At 40.8% G+C, this 18,318-nt stretch overlaps 1 long non-coding RNA gene across 2 annotated transcripts; it reads left to right on the top strand.

Annotated features, from left to right (window-relative positions):
• Positions 1–260: 260 nt before the first annotated feature.
• Positions 261–18,011, top strand: LOC130291572 (uncharacterized). Of its 2 annotated transcripts, XR_008847963.1 has the most exons (4): positions 261–350; positions 2,597–2,716; positions 15,451–15,641; positions 17,697–18,011. It is a non-coding gene; the product is annotated as an uncharacterized LOC130291572 (long non-coding RNA). The 2 variants fall into 2 exon arrangements; XR_008847964.1 differs by lacking the exon at positions 15,451–15,641.
• Positions 18,012–18,318: the final 307 nt, after the last annotated feature.

Raw genomic sequence — 18,318 nt, forward strand, 5'->3', positions numbered from 1 at the left:
CATATTCAGGCCCCCCATATACTCATTCAGGCCCCCCATATCAATGCTCTGAAACAGTGACAGACAGTCCCATCAGAGCTCAAATCACACTAAAAATAAATAAATAAAACTTGCTGCTGCTCTCCATGTCTGCTCCATGAGCGCCTTCCCTGCTGGTCTCCAACAGCCCGTGCTGCACAGTCACATGACCTGACTGCGTACAGTGTCAGGTCATAGTGTGCATTGTACAGTCTGGAGGAGACCAGGGAGGAGGTGGAGGCTGGAGTGGGAAGTAGCGCTTCTCATAGCTGCAGTTAGTTACTACTGCGCCCGAGGCAAGCCCAGAAAATTGCAGGGAAAAGTGGGGGAAGGTAGGTAGCTGTTCTTTGGAGATCCTCAGTTTTCCACTTTTTGCTGTTCAAATACCTTTATGGTAGCACTGGCAGGTGGAAGTAAAAAAAATAAATAAAGAGGCCTAGCGCCTCATGCGACATTCAGCAGTCAGACACTTTCACCACTATACAAGGGATTGATAATACCACAAAACTATGACCACTAATATTACCACCATATAATGACAGGATAATATTATCATACTGATACTGGATGAAATTACTATACAGAGAAATTATCACCACTATACAAGGGATAAATAATTTCACCACACCATGACCACTATCATTACCACCAGAGGGGCTGATGCAGGGCTGTATTTTTGTCTACACAGCAGTTGGCATTATTTTAGTACACCACACCTAAGCACCAAGTGAGTACCATCAGAGCACTAAATATGTTTTCAGCCCACATTTTTTTTTAAATGGGCACTGTCACCAACTTTTTTTTTTTGATATGTTGTAGTACATATGTACTACAACATATCTCTAATATAGTTTCATTATTATTATTTTTTTATTAACATGGCGTAATTTACATTTGAAAACCGGCCACTAGGGGTCTTCCTCCTAGTGGCAGGCTGCAGCCTGGCATGACGTCACGCCTGAAAAAGGACTGATTTTGGCCTGGCAATCAGTCCTTTTTCATTTAGGCTGCTCTCGCTCCCTGCCTGTCAATCAGACAGGCGGGAGCGAGCGCATTGGCTCCCCGGCCACTGGCTGGGAGGCCACTCCTCCCGCACGTGTCGTCGCCTGCCCCTGCACGCCAGCTGCCGGACTCTGCAGTATCTGTAAGAGGGAAGGGGGTATGCGGGCGGGGGTGTTGTGATGGAGGGAACGGGGTATGCGGGTGGGCGGGCGGGGGGGGGGGGTTGTGATGGAGGGAGCAGGGTATGGGGGGGCTTTGACGGAGGGAACGGGCTAGCGCTGTAGCACCGCATGGCACTAACTTATAGTTTATCTACACAGGGTGCCTCCAGCTGTTTCACTACTACAACTCCCAGCATGCCCTGACAACCTATAGATGTCAGGGCAAACTGGGAGTTGTAGTGGTGAAACAGCTGGAGGCACCCTGTGTAGATAAACTAAAGGCGGAAGTGTTGTCCCCAGCAGGCATCAGTGACGTGGTGCCTGCTGGGGAAGTCTGCCTGGTAGTGAGCACACTACAAGGCAGACAAAAAGTTATTTTTAATATAGTAAAAAGAAAAATTAAAAGCAGGGAGGGGGTTAGGGATAGATTGGCAAAAGGCAGGGACAGAAAAAAAATATAGGATGGTGGGAGCTACCCTTTAAATCCAAATCAGAGGTGGTGAATGTAAGATAACGGTCATCCGTTCAGTGTATGCATCGCCACTTACCAGGTATGATGCAAGGGGATTTTCTCAGGGATTGGGGTTTATTAGCATAAATGAATGCCTCCATAACAGGACAACATATTATTTCCCCACTATCCAAAGAACAAATAATTGTGCCACACTATGACCACTACAATCACCACCACATAGTGATAGCATAATACTAACATATGGATACAGAATGAAGCCACTGTACACAAACCAATATCCCACATGCAGATCTCGTTAGTGTTTCTCAAGCAGGGTGCCTTCAGCTGTTGCATAACTACAACTCCCACTACCCTAGTTGTTTTCCTTCATACTATGACTAACATAGTGTTACTCTGAGGACGTCTTCTTCCCCTGTTGTTCCTTCTCCTCACTGCTGCTGCCGCTCAGCACCAGGTTTTTCAGGGCTCTGGAGTAAAGTGCAGCCTCTGCACTCACTAGTATGAAAGGGCGGCAGGCCCCCTCACACGCTGCGCCCCTGTGCAGCTGAATCGACTGCAGAGGCAATATGTGCATATGCATTTGAGAACACAAAACATGCTGATAGGTTAATTGGATTCCTATAAAACTGGCCCTACAAAAGGTGCTAGATCTTATACACCATTTGATCTCGATCTGCTTAACTTTGGATCTGGTCCCCTCCTCCTCACTACCACTACCAGTTACAGTGTCTTGATGGGTCAAGACCATTCCTCTTCCTCCTCTTAGCTGCAAGAACAGTCATTCCCCAGCTCTAGAGGTCTCCGGTACCTCCATCCCTTTTGTCCTGGCTTCAGGAGATGGTCCACTTACATAGAATGGAGGAACTCCTAGTGGACTCGCACTGCAACATAGACAAACACATAGTCATCTGGTCAATTTTGTCTCCTCCCCTGATTTTAGAATCCTGCACCACCCATCTTCTCCTGATTAGATCTCCCCCGAGGATAACTAACAGTCCCTGCACTAGTCCTGCCTGATTTTTGGATATAGGGACTCTTGGAGCTGTGACTGCCCCTAAATGTAAGTTGCTTTCTTCTCCACTTCGTACTTGTGGATTTTCCCACTCTTTCACTTCCTTCGCCTTTATTTCTCCCCTGTGTTCTGTTTCTTGACGCTCCTCAGGCTTTCCTCACTACTTTTTCTATGTTATTTCCCTAGTGCTTTTTCCCTCTTTTCTCCCCTCCTCCTCTTCCCCCCTATTTATTCCACTGTTATTGCTGTGTTTGCCTTTTATGAAAAATAAAAATCTATCTATAGCACAGTGAGATATTGGAATTAATTGGATAGTGGGCTTATACAACTATAGACCAGCCGGTGTGGTAAAGTTTACCATGAGATGGCAATTAATTGCGAGCCACCTGTACGGTGGAGTCCCTGTGATTGGTTTCTGCAGTATTCTACTGTATGCAGTTTCAAGCCATATCCTATAATAGGAAAAAAGGGAAGAGTCAGTTCATAGTTCTCTTTTGTTATCTGCAGGTGTAGAGAATGTGCTGCAACTTGTAGTTCCCATGAGTCACAGCTAGTGCTATAGGATATCCTGTATTTTTTTATATAGATGCATGGAGTCTGCTTTTTTATACCATTATACAGTACAATGTCATAATGTTATAGGATATAGCCTGAAACTGCATAGTATTCTGCAGAAAGTGAGGACAGCAACGTCAACGCTCATGCATAACTCGCATCTCACAGTTTACTGCCATCTTATTAAACCTCATCACTCAGGAACTCCTCCCCATGGTATGCATGTCAGGGAAAGCTATCCCAGGACAATAGGAGAATATGCAATATGCTTTACTCCTGCGCTGCTTTAACCTATTATGACCCATGACATGTATACACATCATGGGGCCACTAAGGATGCATGGTGTGGGCTCCTGACTCAAGCCCGCGCCATATCGGGCGGCCCTCAGCTGATTGTTGTAGGTAAGGGCCACCACTAATAGCCGGCATGCTACGGTCGCCGAGGGTGGCAATTTACCCTTAAGATTGCTGCTGTCAAAGCTGACAGTGTTGTCTAAATGGACATTAAAATGGACCCTGGTGATTTAGTGGAGTGGATCGGGACAGGAGGAGGTTGGGGGTTGGGGGCTGGCAGAGGTGATCCACTATTGATTAAGCCAAACCTCTACTTCACTGCTGTCCATGGCTCTGGGATTGATAGAGCTTCTGTGCGGCAGGCTCTATCGATCGAGCGCAGAGCACACAGATTAATGCACTTCTATTAAACTTCATTGATCTTTATGAGGAATCTAATAATTAAGGGGACCAACAAAGTGCAAAAAAAAAAAAGGATTAAAGGTTTAATCGACCTACATTATTCCCTTCCATGTCAAAAGTTTAAATGCCCCTCATTTTCCCATTTTTCCAAAAAGAATATATGTAAACATAATAAAAATAAATTGTCAGAAATATTAAAATAACAACATTATTTATTCCGTACGGTGAATGTTGTAAACATAAAAAAAATATCAAACACCAGAATTGCAGTTTTTTTTATCACATCATATTCCAGAAATAATTTTAGTAAAAAGTGAACAAAAACAAAAGGTACCGATCAAAACTACAGATCATCGTGCATACTTCACCGTAAATAGAAAAATAAAAAGTTTTAAAGGGCAAAAAATGACAATTTTTTTAAAAATAAAAAGTTTAGAATTGGGTTTGTTTTAAACGTGCCGACCTAAAGTATCAAGATTACATATTAGTTTGATCGCATGGTGAATGGCACAAAAAAAGAATCCCCTAAGATTTTCAAAATTGCTCTTTTTCAATTCCACGTCACACAGAAATCAAGCCCTTATATGGGTGTGTAGATAAATAAAAAAAATAAAAAAAGAGTTATGGTTATTAAAGGACAAGGAGGAAAAATTAAAGTGCAACAGAGAATATTGGCCTGGTCTTTAAAGGGGTATTCCAGGCCAAAACTTTTTTATATATCAACTGGCTCCGGAAAGTTAAACAGATTTGTCAATTACTTCTATTAAAAAATCTTAAATCCTTTCAATAGTTATTAGCTTCTGAAGTTGGGTTGTTGTTTTCTGTCTAACTGCTCTCTGATGACTCACGTCCCGGGAGCTGTGCAGTTCCTATGGGGATATTCTCCCATCATGCACAGCTCCCGGGACGTGACATCATCATTTAGCAGTTAGACAGAAAACTTCAGAAGCTAATAACTATTGGAAGGATTAAGATTTTTAGAAGTAATTTACAAATCTGTTTAACTTTTCGGAGCCAGTTGATATATATATAAGAAAAAGGTTTTGCCTGGAATACCCCTTTAAGGGATTAATCCAGGGGTAAAGTTTGTTTGAACATAAGGGCTAACTTCACTAATATATCACATGACAAGTTTCAGCTCAGTCCAAAGCCCCTCTCAAATGTATTTGCTAAAACGCATTATGTGATATATCTGCAAATTGGTTGTGGGCAAAGCCATGCCCTTTTGATTTCAGACAGATTGTTAAATCTGAGCCTACATCTGCTCTTGTTGCCCATAGCAACCAATCAGAGCTGAGCTTTATTTTACCAGAGTTTGCTAAGATTAAAAAGCTGAGCTTTGATTGGTTGCTATGGACAAAAAACACAGCTTTACTACTAGACATGTTTTGATTATTTTCCCCATCATTTTGTAAATTATCAGGGATCAGAAACATTGGGCCCAAAATCTTAAAACTGTCTAATAGTGTAGTGCCTATGGTGTGAATGATGTAATGCAAAGTTTTTGACACCAGGGTAATGTTAACCACCACTTTACAAGGTTTAGACAGTTCTCCTGGGCCAAGCGCTGGGGACAATAATGACCAAAGATGCAGGGTTACGGAAATCTATTTTTTCTGATGTAGGATAGCTGTTAAATCCTTGAAAGTACAGATCAGAACATGGGGTAGATGCAGAGTAACCCTTAGGAGCCTGTTACCTTGCTGGTACTTGTAGTTACTTGCACTTTACTGTACTTTGGACTTGTGACTGATGGCTGCCCATGCTGACCCTTAAACTGACTGAAGAGTATTCCCCTGGAGCGTTGAGTTAACTGCCAGGCCTGACCTTCACCTGCGCGATGGGGTTCCTGAGAATTGCATAGTTGCAGATTTTTATGTTTCTTCTCTCCTAAGGCCCCCTCAGATCACCTCAGACCTCTCCTAGCTCCTCTCCACACTGCATTCCTCCCCCTACACTATATATATATATATATATATATATATATATATATATATACATACATATACACATACACACACACATACACACACACACACACACATACATACACAGGATGGGCCATTTATATGGATACACCTACAATAAAATGGGAATGGTTGGTGATATTAACTTCCTGTTTGAGGCACATTAGTATATGTGAGGGGGGAAACTTTTCAAGATGGGTGTTGACCATAGTGGCCATTTTGAAGTCGGCCATTATGAATCCAACTTTAGTTTTTTCAATAGGAAGAGGGTCGATGTGCTTGGTTTTAACATAACTTTATTCTTTCGTGAGTTATTTACAAGTTTCTGACCACTTATAAAATGTGTTCAATGTGCTGCCCATTGTGTTGGATTGTCAATGCAACCCTCTTCTCCCAGGCTTCCAGTATCCGTAGTTTCAGGTGCTGCACATTTCGTATCTTCACAGCATAGACAATTGCCTTCAGATAATCCCAAAGATAAAAGTCTAAGGAGGTCAGATCGGGAGACCTTGGGGGCCATTCAACTGGCCCACGATGACCAATTCACTTTCCAGGAAACTGTTCATCTAGGAATGCTCGGACCTGACAACCATAATGTGGTGGTGCACCATCTTGCTGGAAAAACTCAGGGAACGTGCCAGCTTCAGTGCATAAAGAGGGAAACACATCATCATGTATTTCGCATATCCAGTGGCCTTGAGGTTTCCATTGATAAAGAATGGCCCCACTATCTTTGTACCCCATATACCACACCATACCATCAATTTTTGTGTTCCAACAGTCTTGGAGGGATCTATCCAATGTTGGTTAGTGTCAGACCAATAGCGGTGGTTTTGTTTGTTAACTTCACCATTCACATAAAAGTTTGCCTCAGCACTGAACAAAATCTTCTGCGTAAACTGAGGGTCCTGTTCCAATTTTTGTTTTGCCCATTCTGCAAATTCAGTGTGCCAATCTGGGTCATCCTCATTGAGATGCTGCAGTAGCTGGAGTTTGTAAGGGTGCCATTTGTGAGTAGCTAATATCTGCCGAAGGGATGTTCGACTAATGCCACTCTCCAGTGACATGCGGCGAGTGCTACGCTGTGGGCTCTTTCTGAATGAAGCTAGGACAGCCACTGATGTTTCTTCATTAGTGACTGATTTCATGCGTCCACATTTTGGCAAATCCAACACTGAACCAGTTTCACGAAACTTAACAAGCAGTTTGCTAACTGTAGCATGGGAGATGAGTGGTCTCGTAGGGTATCTTACATTGAAATCTGCTGCAATGACCCGGTTACTGCATTCACCAGACATCAACACAATTTCTATCCGCACCTCACGTGTTAACCTCAACGACATGTCAATGGCTGTAAACAAAGAGAAACTTGTAAATAACTCATGAAAGAATAAAGTTATGTTGAAACCAAGCACACCATTGTTTTTCTTGGGAAATTCCCAATAAGTTTGATGTGTCACATGACCCTCTTCCTATTGAAAAAACAAAAGTTGGATTCAAAATGGCCGACTTCAAAATGGCCACCATGGTCACCACCCATCTTGAAAAGTTTCCCCCTCATATATACTAATGTGCCAAAAACCGGAAGTTAATATCACCAACCATTCCCATTTTATTAAGGTGTATCCATATAAATGGCTCACCCTGTATGTATGTATATATATATATATATATATATATATATATATATATATATATATATATATATATATATATATATATATATATATATATATATATATATATATATATATATATATATAGTGATCCGGCTCAGTGATTGGCCACAATTGTCATCTGTGGGTCTTGTGACAAGTTATTTTTGCAGCATGGACAGGGGGGCACTGCAAGAAGCATTTCCCTTTCCAGCACATCCAGTGATCCTGATTAAGGCATCAGATAAATCTGAACTGTCCCATTCAAATAGATGGGATCAGTTTGATCATGAGTTTCCCTTTTTCTACTGCACCAGAGGAAAACTGAGCATGGCTGATGGTTATATGTGACCGTGTCCTTAAAGGGATACTCCGCTGCCCTGTGTCGGAAGCTCCGCTCCCCAGCGTCCGGAAGTTTACTGGGCTTCCGTGTTCAGGGCTGCCCCTCTGTCCGTCACGCCCCGGGGCGGGCGTGACATCACAAGGGGAAGCCCTGAACATGGAAGCTCGCACGCAGCGTCCGGAACAATAAACTTCCTACACAGGGCAGCGGAGTACCCCTTTAACCCCTTAACGACGCAGGACGTATATTTACGTCCTGCGCCGGCTCCCGCGATATGAAGCGGGATTGCGCCGCGATCCCGCATCATATCGCGTGGGTCCCGGCGCTAATCAATGGCCGGGACCCGCGGCTAATACCACACATCGCTGATCGCGGCGATGTGCGGTATTAACCCTTTAGAAGCGGCGGTCAAAGCTGACCGCCGCTTCTAAAGTGAAACTGAAAGTATCCCGGCTGCTCAGTCGGGCTGTTCGGGACCGCCGCGGTGAAATCGCGGCATCCCGAACAGCTGATCGGACACCGGGAGGGCTCTTACCTGCCTCCTCGGTGTCCGATCGACGAATGACTGCTCCGTGCCTGAGATCCAGGCAGGAGCAGTCAAGCGCCGATAATGCTGATCACAGGCATGTTAATACACGCCTGTGATCAGGATGAGAGATCAGTGTGTGCAGTGTTATAGGTCCCTATGGGACCTATAATACTGCAAAAAAAAAGTAAAAAAAAAGTGTTAATAAAGGTCATTTAAAACCTTCCCTAATAAAAGTTTGAATCACCCCCCTTTTCCCATAAAAAAAATAAAACAGTGTAAAAAAAATACAAATAAGCATATGTGGTATCGCCGCGTGCGTAAATGTCCGAACTATAAAAATATATCATTAATTAAGCCGTACGGTCAATGGCGTACGCGCGAAAAAATTCCAAAGTCCAAAAAAGCGTATTTTGGTAACTTTTTATAACATTAAAAAATGAATAAAAAGTGATCAAAAAGTCAGATAAAAACAAAAATCATACCAATAAAAACTTCAGATCACGGCGCAAAAAATGAGTCCTCATACCGCCCCGTACGTGGAAAAATAAAAAAGTTATAGGGGTCAGAAAATGACATTTTTAAAAGTATAAATTTTCCTGCATTTAGTTATGATTTTTTCCAGAAGTACGACAAAATCAAACCTATATAAATAGGGTATCATTTTAACCGTATGGACCTACAGAATAATGATAAGGTGTAATTTTTACCGAAATATGCACTGCGCAGAAACGGAAGCCCCCAAAAGTTACAAAATGGCGTTTTTTTTTTTCGATTTTGTCGCACAATGATTTTTTTTTCCGTTTCGCCATGCATTTTTGGGTAAAATGACTAATGTCACTGCAAAGTAGAATTGGCGACGCAAAAAATAAGCCATAATATGGATTTTTAGGTGGAAAATTGAAAGGGTTATGATTTTTAAAAGGTAAGGAGGAAAAAACGAAAGTGCAAAAACGGAAAAACCCTGAGTCCTTAAGGGGTTAAACGATTTACTGAAACTGTCCCAATTTTTTATTTTTATTCTTTTAATCCTGAGGTTGAATATATATATTTATATAGTAAGGATTCCTCCTTGGGGATTAGCTCCGGGATCGTCCTGGACACTGCCACGGGATACCTTTCCACTCAATAAACCTGCAGACAATGGTTATTCATGCAAGCCTGGCACCTTGCCAGCTTCATTTAGACAGGTTGCAGGTAAAACAAAACATAACTCAGGAACAAACCAAAGTCCTAGACCGTCTGGTCACTGACTAAACATATCAGCATGCCCTGACTACTATCTGGTGAGCTACCCTCAGCCAGCATAAAACATGTGCCCCTGCAACCTGTTACTCACAGTTCACACCACTTCTTCACTTCTTGGACCGCTCACAGTTCGCTGTGTGTCTCCCCCTACAGCGATGTGCTGTTACCCAGGGAGAGCCCCAACTATTCTGTTTCTTTTCCTTTTAAACACACTTTCCCTTCCTGATACCTCATTAATCAGGCCACAGGTGGAGCATTCTGCAGAGATAGCAAGGGAAATACACCCTTTCCTTGCCACACTGCCACAATATATATATATATATATATATATATCTATATATATATATATAGATATATATATATATATATAGATATATATAGATATATCTAAAAATCCAATAAAAACAGAACATCCAGAAAACAATAAATAATGAAGAAATGGGGTGCACGCATGACTTGAACCTCGGCCCACTGGTTCCTCGATCAATAGAAAAAATACAGGCAGCACACCACGACTGAAATCCAATCAGGTGAAGTTTAATCCATGATGTGATAGAGACTACGTTTCTCCAGCCTCACGCTGGCTTTTGCACTTGAGAAAGCCAGCGTGAGGCTGGAGAAACGTTGTCTCTATCACATCATGGATTAAACTTCACCTGATTGGATTTCAGTCGTGGTGTGCTGCCTGTATTTTTATATATATATATATATATATATATATATATATATATATATATATATATATATATATTATTATTATTATTATTAACTAAACTCTATATAGTTTAATGTCAAAATGTCAATAGTTCAGTATAATCTTCTTTTGTGGGGCCTGGGTTATAGAATCTAAATGCATGCCTCTTTTTATGGCAAAGTCTTCGCCATGCTGGAGTTGTAGTTATAATGTGGCAAAACTACAATTCCCTGACAGTCTTTGGCAGTCTAGGCATCCTGGGAATTGTAGTTTTGCAACAGCTGGAGAGCCACATGTTAGGGAGCTTAGTTATGTAGCTTAAAGTCATGATGAACCCATCCAGTTCATACAATGATAGATTAAGCATGTATTACATTAAAAGCTACTGGAGCTCTCTATCACCATCTCCTGGCTTAGCCTCATCACTATGTGCTCTCCGTATCAAGTGCACTGGAATAGGTCTAGAATACCCATGCTAAGGAAAATGACAGATACTGCTTTATAAACCTGTCTGGTTCCTTTTTTTTAAATAAATTTTTCAAGCTGCTCTAAAAAATAAGACCTGCAAAATATTGATTTATTTGCACTAGATGTTAATAACGCCTCCCGTTTTTATTTACCTGGTATAAGGAATTTTCTTTTTCCTTAAAATAAAAAAATTAAATGATTGTGAATTAAAAATAAACATTAGAGCTAAAAACGTGTACAGGTAGCTGCAACCCGCCAATAGGGACAATAATATTACTGCCAGATAAGTACTAATGTGAAAAGGTTGTGTATCCCATACAACTTACAAACAATGTATAAAGTGGGGGTACACTTTCCTCAAGTCTGGGCTTGATTGTCACCAATAAATGGGTTTATATAAAGTATAAACCTCCAAGTATAAAATTCCCGCATTTGGAGTTGAGCTCCTCCAGCCATTTGAGACCACGTTTTTTGTTGTTTGTTTACATTTTATACTTGGAGGTGTGTAAACTCCATAATTAATGCGCCTTGAATATCTTCAAGGCAGCATTAAGGTAGCACCTGTGAGGCCAGGCATCCATATTAGCCAACTCAGGTGGGGCTTGCAACTTGCCTCCCTCCTCCCATTGCATGTGTGCTCAGTCACGCTGGAGAGTACCTGGGAGGACTCTGTGAGTCGACCGAATGCTGCCGTAATTGCCCACTGGCCCCTGTTTTGCTTATCACGCACAGGTAGGATTAGCGTTAGGTCCCGCGCCATTTGAGAAACCTTGGTGTTGGTGTTGGTGTGCGGGCTGTGGTATGTCCTTCATATAAGGATATACTGGCGAATATCTCAATTTTAACATCAGTGTTGAGGGATTAGCCAATGTCATTGTTTACATCTACCACAGTAGTGCACCCATATTTCTGTATTGTATTATTCTAATTGTTACACATCCACACCGTCTATCTGGTGTAGGATTCTATTGTGACACTTGTAGTCTGTTGCAGGCATCCTCCATTGTATGCATTTTTATGCTGGGGATCGCCCCTAGCAACGGACTACAAGGGCAGGATCTGCTCCCCCAGTATATATGCACAACCGCATTTGGGGTTGAGCTCCTCCAGCCATTTGAGACCACGTTTTTTGTTGTTTGTTTAAATTTTATACTTGGAGGTGTGTAAACTCCATAATTAATGCGCCTTGAATATCTTCAAGGCAGCATTAAGGTAGCACCTGTGAGGCCAGGCACCCATATTAGCCAACTCAGGCAAGTTGCCTCCCTCCTCCCATTGCATGTGTGCTCAGTCATGCTGGAGGGTATCTGGGAGGAAGTTGTGAGTCGACCGAATGCTGCCGTAATTGCCCACTGGCCCCTGTTTTGCTTATCACGCACAGGTAGGATTAGCGTTAGGTCCTGCGCCATTTGAGAAACCTTGGTGTTGGTGTGCGGGCTTAGGTATGTCCTTCATATAAGGATATACTGGCGAATATCTCAATTTTAACATCAGTGTTGAGGGATTAGCCAATGTTACTGTATACATCTACCACAGTAGTGCACCCAAATTTCTGTATTGTATTCTAATTGTTACACATCCACACCGTCTATCTGGTGTAGGATTCTATTGTGGCACTTGTAGTCCACTGCAGGCATCCTCCATTGTATTCATTTTTATGCTGGGGATCACCCTTAGCAACGGACTACAAGGGCAGGATCTGCTCCCCCAGTATAAATGCACAACCGCATTTGGGGTTGAGCACCTCCAGCCATTTGAGACCACGTTTTTTGCTGTTTGAATCAAATTTACTGCGAGTTCGCTCATCTCTAGTTGTCAGAGCTACGTTGTAATTTTCTTTTTCTTTAAACCTCTAAATCAGCTGTTGCAAAACTACAACTCCCAGCATGCCCGGACAGCCTTTGGCTGTCTGGGCATGCTGGGAGTTGACGTTTTGAAACAGCAGGAGGCACCCTGGTTAGGAAATACTGCCATGATCTCTGGTTTCGCGTCCACTACTGTACCAGTCTGCGACAACATAAAATAATCTACGATTGTAAAGTAATATAGTGAAGTCTCATTTTACACCTTACACCTTTACACCTTGGAGTAAAGCCCTGGAAATGCAACTGCTCATTTGTTGGAAGGTTAAAAACTCCAAAAAAAAAGGATTAATAGGTAGTTAAGTGACCAGACTAATGCTTGTCACCGGGTCTCCAGCCTTCCATCTTCATCCTGTATTTACAGCTACACCGCCGCACTCACTGCAGCCGGCAATGTTTGTCAAACCTCTGCTCCAAAATTACCTCCTGTCAAAGTCAGTATTGAAGAACATGAGTACTTTTTTTTGTCATAAAACTTTCTCTGTCACAGGGATATCGCATTATAGAGCATTGTCCCTTTGACAAGCATAATTGAGCTAATGTTATATTATTAATACCTCCAACGCCGAACATTTCCATTCTTTGTCCTCATCAGTAGCCTGTTCGCTCTTAAAATGCCAGGTATTTGATTAGCATTTCCTTTGTTGCTATTGTTATTTCTTTAAGCACCTATTTTTCTCAGGAAGAAAGTCTTTTTTCTTTTCTTTTTTTTTTTTCTTTAAAAAAAAAAAAAAAAGCGGTTATCGCAAGAATAGCAATAAGCTTCAGAATTACACCGCTCCGCTCTCAGGTCAATACACACCTCTGCTGTCTGTGTCCAAGCAACCAAGCAATCAGCTTCTTTTAGGAAACAAAACAAAAAAAGCGATTTCCTAACTCTTAGCATGTAACATTCTGTATAATACACCGCAAGGAATGCGCTGGGGCTTCGAAAAAAATGATAATGCTATACTGCCACCCAGTGTCTACATGCTGCACTTACACCCAGTCACATTTTTTTTTTTCTTTTTCTTTTTTTTTTTTTTAGAAGTCAAATTTTAAGCATGTTGTTCAGGAAAATTATATATAATATGAAGAAAACATAAAGTAATGACCTCGGTCCAATTAAATTTAGATAACGATCTAATTACTGTCAGTTAAATAAGCGCAAAGTACAATTAAATTCTTAACTGCAAATTTATTTTAGCGCGCGAAGAATATAATTAAATTGTGTAATTGCCCATAAAGATACTCTTGTTAAGTGTTAGTAATTGTAAGTTAGGATACAGTGCAACCTTGGGTGAAAATCATTTCTATCGACTGGAAAAAAAAAAAAAAACTGGTATCACGGAGGAGATTTATTACGGGTACTGAGAGAAAAAAAGTTTTCCAATTATATCGACAATAGGGGAGGGGGTTTCACTAATGAATGGCTGATCGGCTGCAGCTTAGTTTTTTTGGACTATGTTAGCACATATGTTGATAAGCCATAACATTAAAACCAGTGAAGTGAATTACATTGATCACCATGTGAAGAATGATGGGTGGTGGGATGTATTAGATGACAGGTTAAGGCTATGTTCACACGGTGGAATTTCTCTGTGCGGACATTCTACATTCCAGAACATGCCGGCGCTAGACGGCAATGCCTTTCCAAACGGAACTTGCTAAAACATTGAAAAGGTTCAATGCTTTTGCGAATGCGAGGGCTTGTTTTTTGCACAAACAATTGTACTTTGTACAGTGAATCCAAAAAATATTATATGTGTGAGGAAATTTAAATGAAAACCACAATTTAGCAAATTTTGGAGAGTTTTGTTTTCTCCCTGTACACTTTACAGTAAAAATGATGTTTTCTTTATAATTATGATACCTACAATGACATATTTTTCTATTATTGTGCAGCTTTAAAAGTATGTTTAAAATCATCCTATTTTTACTACCTATAACTTTTTTAATTTTTCCGTTTACGGGGATGTATAGGGCTCATTTTTGTGCCATGTCCTGTTGTTTCATTTAGTATCACTTCTGTGCATATGTGACTTTTTATTCACTTTTAATAATTTTTTGGGGGAATGTGATGCAAACAAAAAGCATAACTTTTAGACTTTTTTTTTTTTTTTTTTACATTTATGCCGTTCACCGTACGGGATCATTAACATTATATTTTGATAGTTTGGGCATTTACACACGCGTCAATATCAAATATATTTATTTATGTTTTTTTTTTTTATGCTTTTTGGGGGTAAAATGGGAAAAAGAGGTGATTAAATTTTTATTGGGGGAGGGGATTTTTACTTTTTCTACACACACATATATATATATGTATATATATATATTTTTTTTACACTTTTTATGTCCCCATAGGGGACTATTTACAGCAATCATTTGATTGCTAATACTGTTCAGTGCTATGCTGATGTCCGCCATTACTAGTGGGTCCCTGGCTGCTGATAGCAGCCGGTACCTGTCGTGCATGAGGCGAGCACCGATCCGGTGCTACCATCATGTACAGGACGTAAATGAATGTCCTGGTGTGTTAAGTACCACTGCATCAGGGCGTACATTTACGTCCATTGTTGTTAAGGGGTTATTGCTGCGGCTATGATAGAAAGGTGTCAGAATACACAATGCATTTCATACAGCCCAGGCTGCATGGGTGTTACATACCTGGGAAAGCGATAGCACGAGAATACACTGGGTGAAGAAGGCAAGCAGAGATGTTCTATACAATGTTCTGTACGGAAACCTTAGCTCCTAAAATATATGTTGCTCTCCAAATTCCCCAGATCTTAATCCAACTGGAGAAATAAGTCTAATACATGGATGCCTTACCTGTATGACCTACACCTTTCAGGATCTACTGAGAATGTTTTGATATTCGAATCTACAGGTTACCTTCAGAGGACTAGTGAAGTCCGAACCTTGACTTGTCAGAGCTGTTCTGATGGAATGAGTGGGAGCTACATAATATAAGGCGGTAAGGTTATAATGTTATGAGTAGAGATGAGCAAACAAAACTGATCACTAAAAGTTTGGTTCAGTACAAACTTTGGATGGTTTGTTTCATGCTGAACCTATCAATATAGCATCGGCCACATAGTAGAAAGGAGACATGACCTCAGGTTAGCCCTTATTGTCTTGCAAACATCTCTCCTACATAATCAGAAGGCAATATATAGATATCATGTCAGAGCCACTATAAAATCATTTGAACATAGCTTTAGCAGCCATTTTAGGGATAGAAGGTGTTAGGAGTATGGCTGTATTTACAACTTTTTTGCTTTGGAATTTTTTCATGCAGATCTGCCTCACATACACAGCAAAAAAAACATATGCATTGCATACAGATTTTGCTGAAGTTTCATAATGGATCTCATCAGGGCTCAAGTCCAGCAGGAATGCATGGGTAATGGAATCCCTGCACTTTGACCACAACAGAAACACTGTTCCCATTAGCAGGAGTCCTGCTGGACCAGCCCTTGAGTTGAAATCTTGGGTGAGTTTCCACCATTTTTTCCCCAGGACTTTGACCCCTGGATCTCATCCATACATCATACACAGAAAGTCGTGAAATCAGTCACAAATCCACAACATAATGAGCGTGTTATGACTGCAAATCTGCAGATAAATTATGCAGCAGTTCTGACCCGTCACATGGATTCAAGCAAGGTGGGGAAATAGATTTTTTTCCTTCAGGCACATTTTTCACTCATTACCATGCTGCCCCCCCCCCCCCCAATTCCCCACTTCCCCTCTTCCCCCACCACACCCCTAACACTGCTGCCCTAACCTCAGGTGTCTAATGGTACATATGGCCCTTGTTAGGAGAAAATCTCTGCGAGGGATAGGGAACTACACAGATAGGAATAGGATGATACGGACACAATCTGTGGAAAAATGTAATCTGATTGCTATAGGAAATTGCATCACTCTTTCTTTACACAGGTTTATGATAAATCTCCCCAATGTGTTTAATCGCTAATTTGGTTGCGTTATTTCTTCTTCAGTTTCCAGGCACAAAACCTGTTGTTACTCCAAAAAAGGTGCTTCTTCAATACCTCTGTGTGTATAAATCCCAAGGGGGAGAATTATCAAAGCCTGCCCGGAGTAAAAGTTGCCCAGTTGCCCATAGCAACCGATCAGATTGCTTCTTTCATTTTGCAGAGGCCTTGTTAAAAATGAAAGTAGCGATCTGATTGGTTGCTATGGGCAACTTTTACTCTGGGCAGGCTTTGATAAATCTCTCCCCAAGAGGTGACTGCATTTAAGAAAATCTGAGAGCTTTTAGTTTTGGGATATGTTTGTGATACCCTTCTATATATTATATAGTTTATTTTATTTTATTTTTTTAGATTTGCAATACATAGTACATGGCATTTCTCCTAATGTGTTGCAATTTCTCTTTTCATTTGAAAATGCCTCTGGGTAATAAATATATATATATATATCTAAAAACATTTCTGTGCATTGAGAGGTTTTTAAACCTGTCAACCTCCACGGGCACTTATACAGTCTACATGAGTGTTTCAAACTAATACATTAAATCAGAATTGTTGTACCCAATATAATCTGTACCAAAGGGGTCACCTATAACTATTCCATAGGGTACAGTTTTTGTGTACCTCAAATGATAAAAAAAAAAAAAAATGAATGCAAAAATGCATCAATTGTCATCAGGCTTTTACAAAGAAACATTTTTAGAGCCAGAAAGGAAAAGATGCAGATGTCTTCCTATATGGCTTCTGGACCAGCCTGGCTTGACACACCGGATGGCAGGTATAATTAGTCCTATTGACCATGATGGGGCTGGTTCTGGCATCAGTTTGCCTTTGGTGATTTTTTACCAAACTGTAGGGAAACTGAGCCAGAGATGTATGGGATATATGGGAACAAGCCCTAAATGCTTGATATGGAGCTCCGTATACAAAGCTCAGAATGACAAAGGGTATGGATTTTTTGAGTCTATGGACATGTAAATGTGTAGACAATAAGGGAGTATAAATTCTTATGAAACATGACTCCTTGGTTACAGAAACACAAGATGTGAAGTTGATGAAAGGAATGGAGCTAGAAGTTGAAAGAGGATCAGAGTTAAGTGACAATAGCATATTACAGCAATGTTGAGTTCAGGAACAGCCAGGACACAGAACCAAGCATGGGAGACGATGGACAGAATAAGAATAAAACCAGTGGAGCCAAGAGTTTTACCTGTAGTCAGAGCCATGGAAATAAAGGCTATAAAAAGACATGAGGGTTATAACTGATACCCAGAAAGGTAATAAATGGGCTTTCAACTACCGTTCTTCATTTGCTCCAAATTTGCTAAAATTATTTGCCACTTAGGCTCCTTTCACACTATATGTTGCTCCGTTTTAAAGACCCCTTACAATGCCCCGTTAAGAAAACCCTTAAAAATGGTAGTTAAAAAATCCAATTCAAGTCTATGGGATTTTTTTATTATCCGTTATCACCCGTTATAGCCCGTCATGAATAATGGACGTTATTTTTGATGTGAGAAAAAACGTTACATGCACTAATTTTTCTCCCGTCACAAATAACGGCCATTATTCATAACGGGCTATAACGAGTGATAACGGATAATCAAAAAAATACCATAGACTTGAATGGGATTTTTAATGGGCATTTTTAAGGGT

This window comes from Hyla sarda, chromosome 9, assembly GCF_029499605.1.
Source record: "Hyla sarda isolate aHylSar1 chromosome 9, aHylSar1.hap1, whole genome shotgun sequence".
Taxonomy (NCBI): Eukaryota; Metazoa; Chordata; class Amphibia; order Anura; family Hylidae; genus Hyla; species Hyla sarda.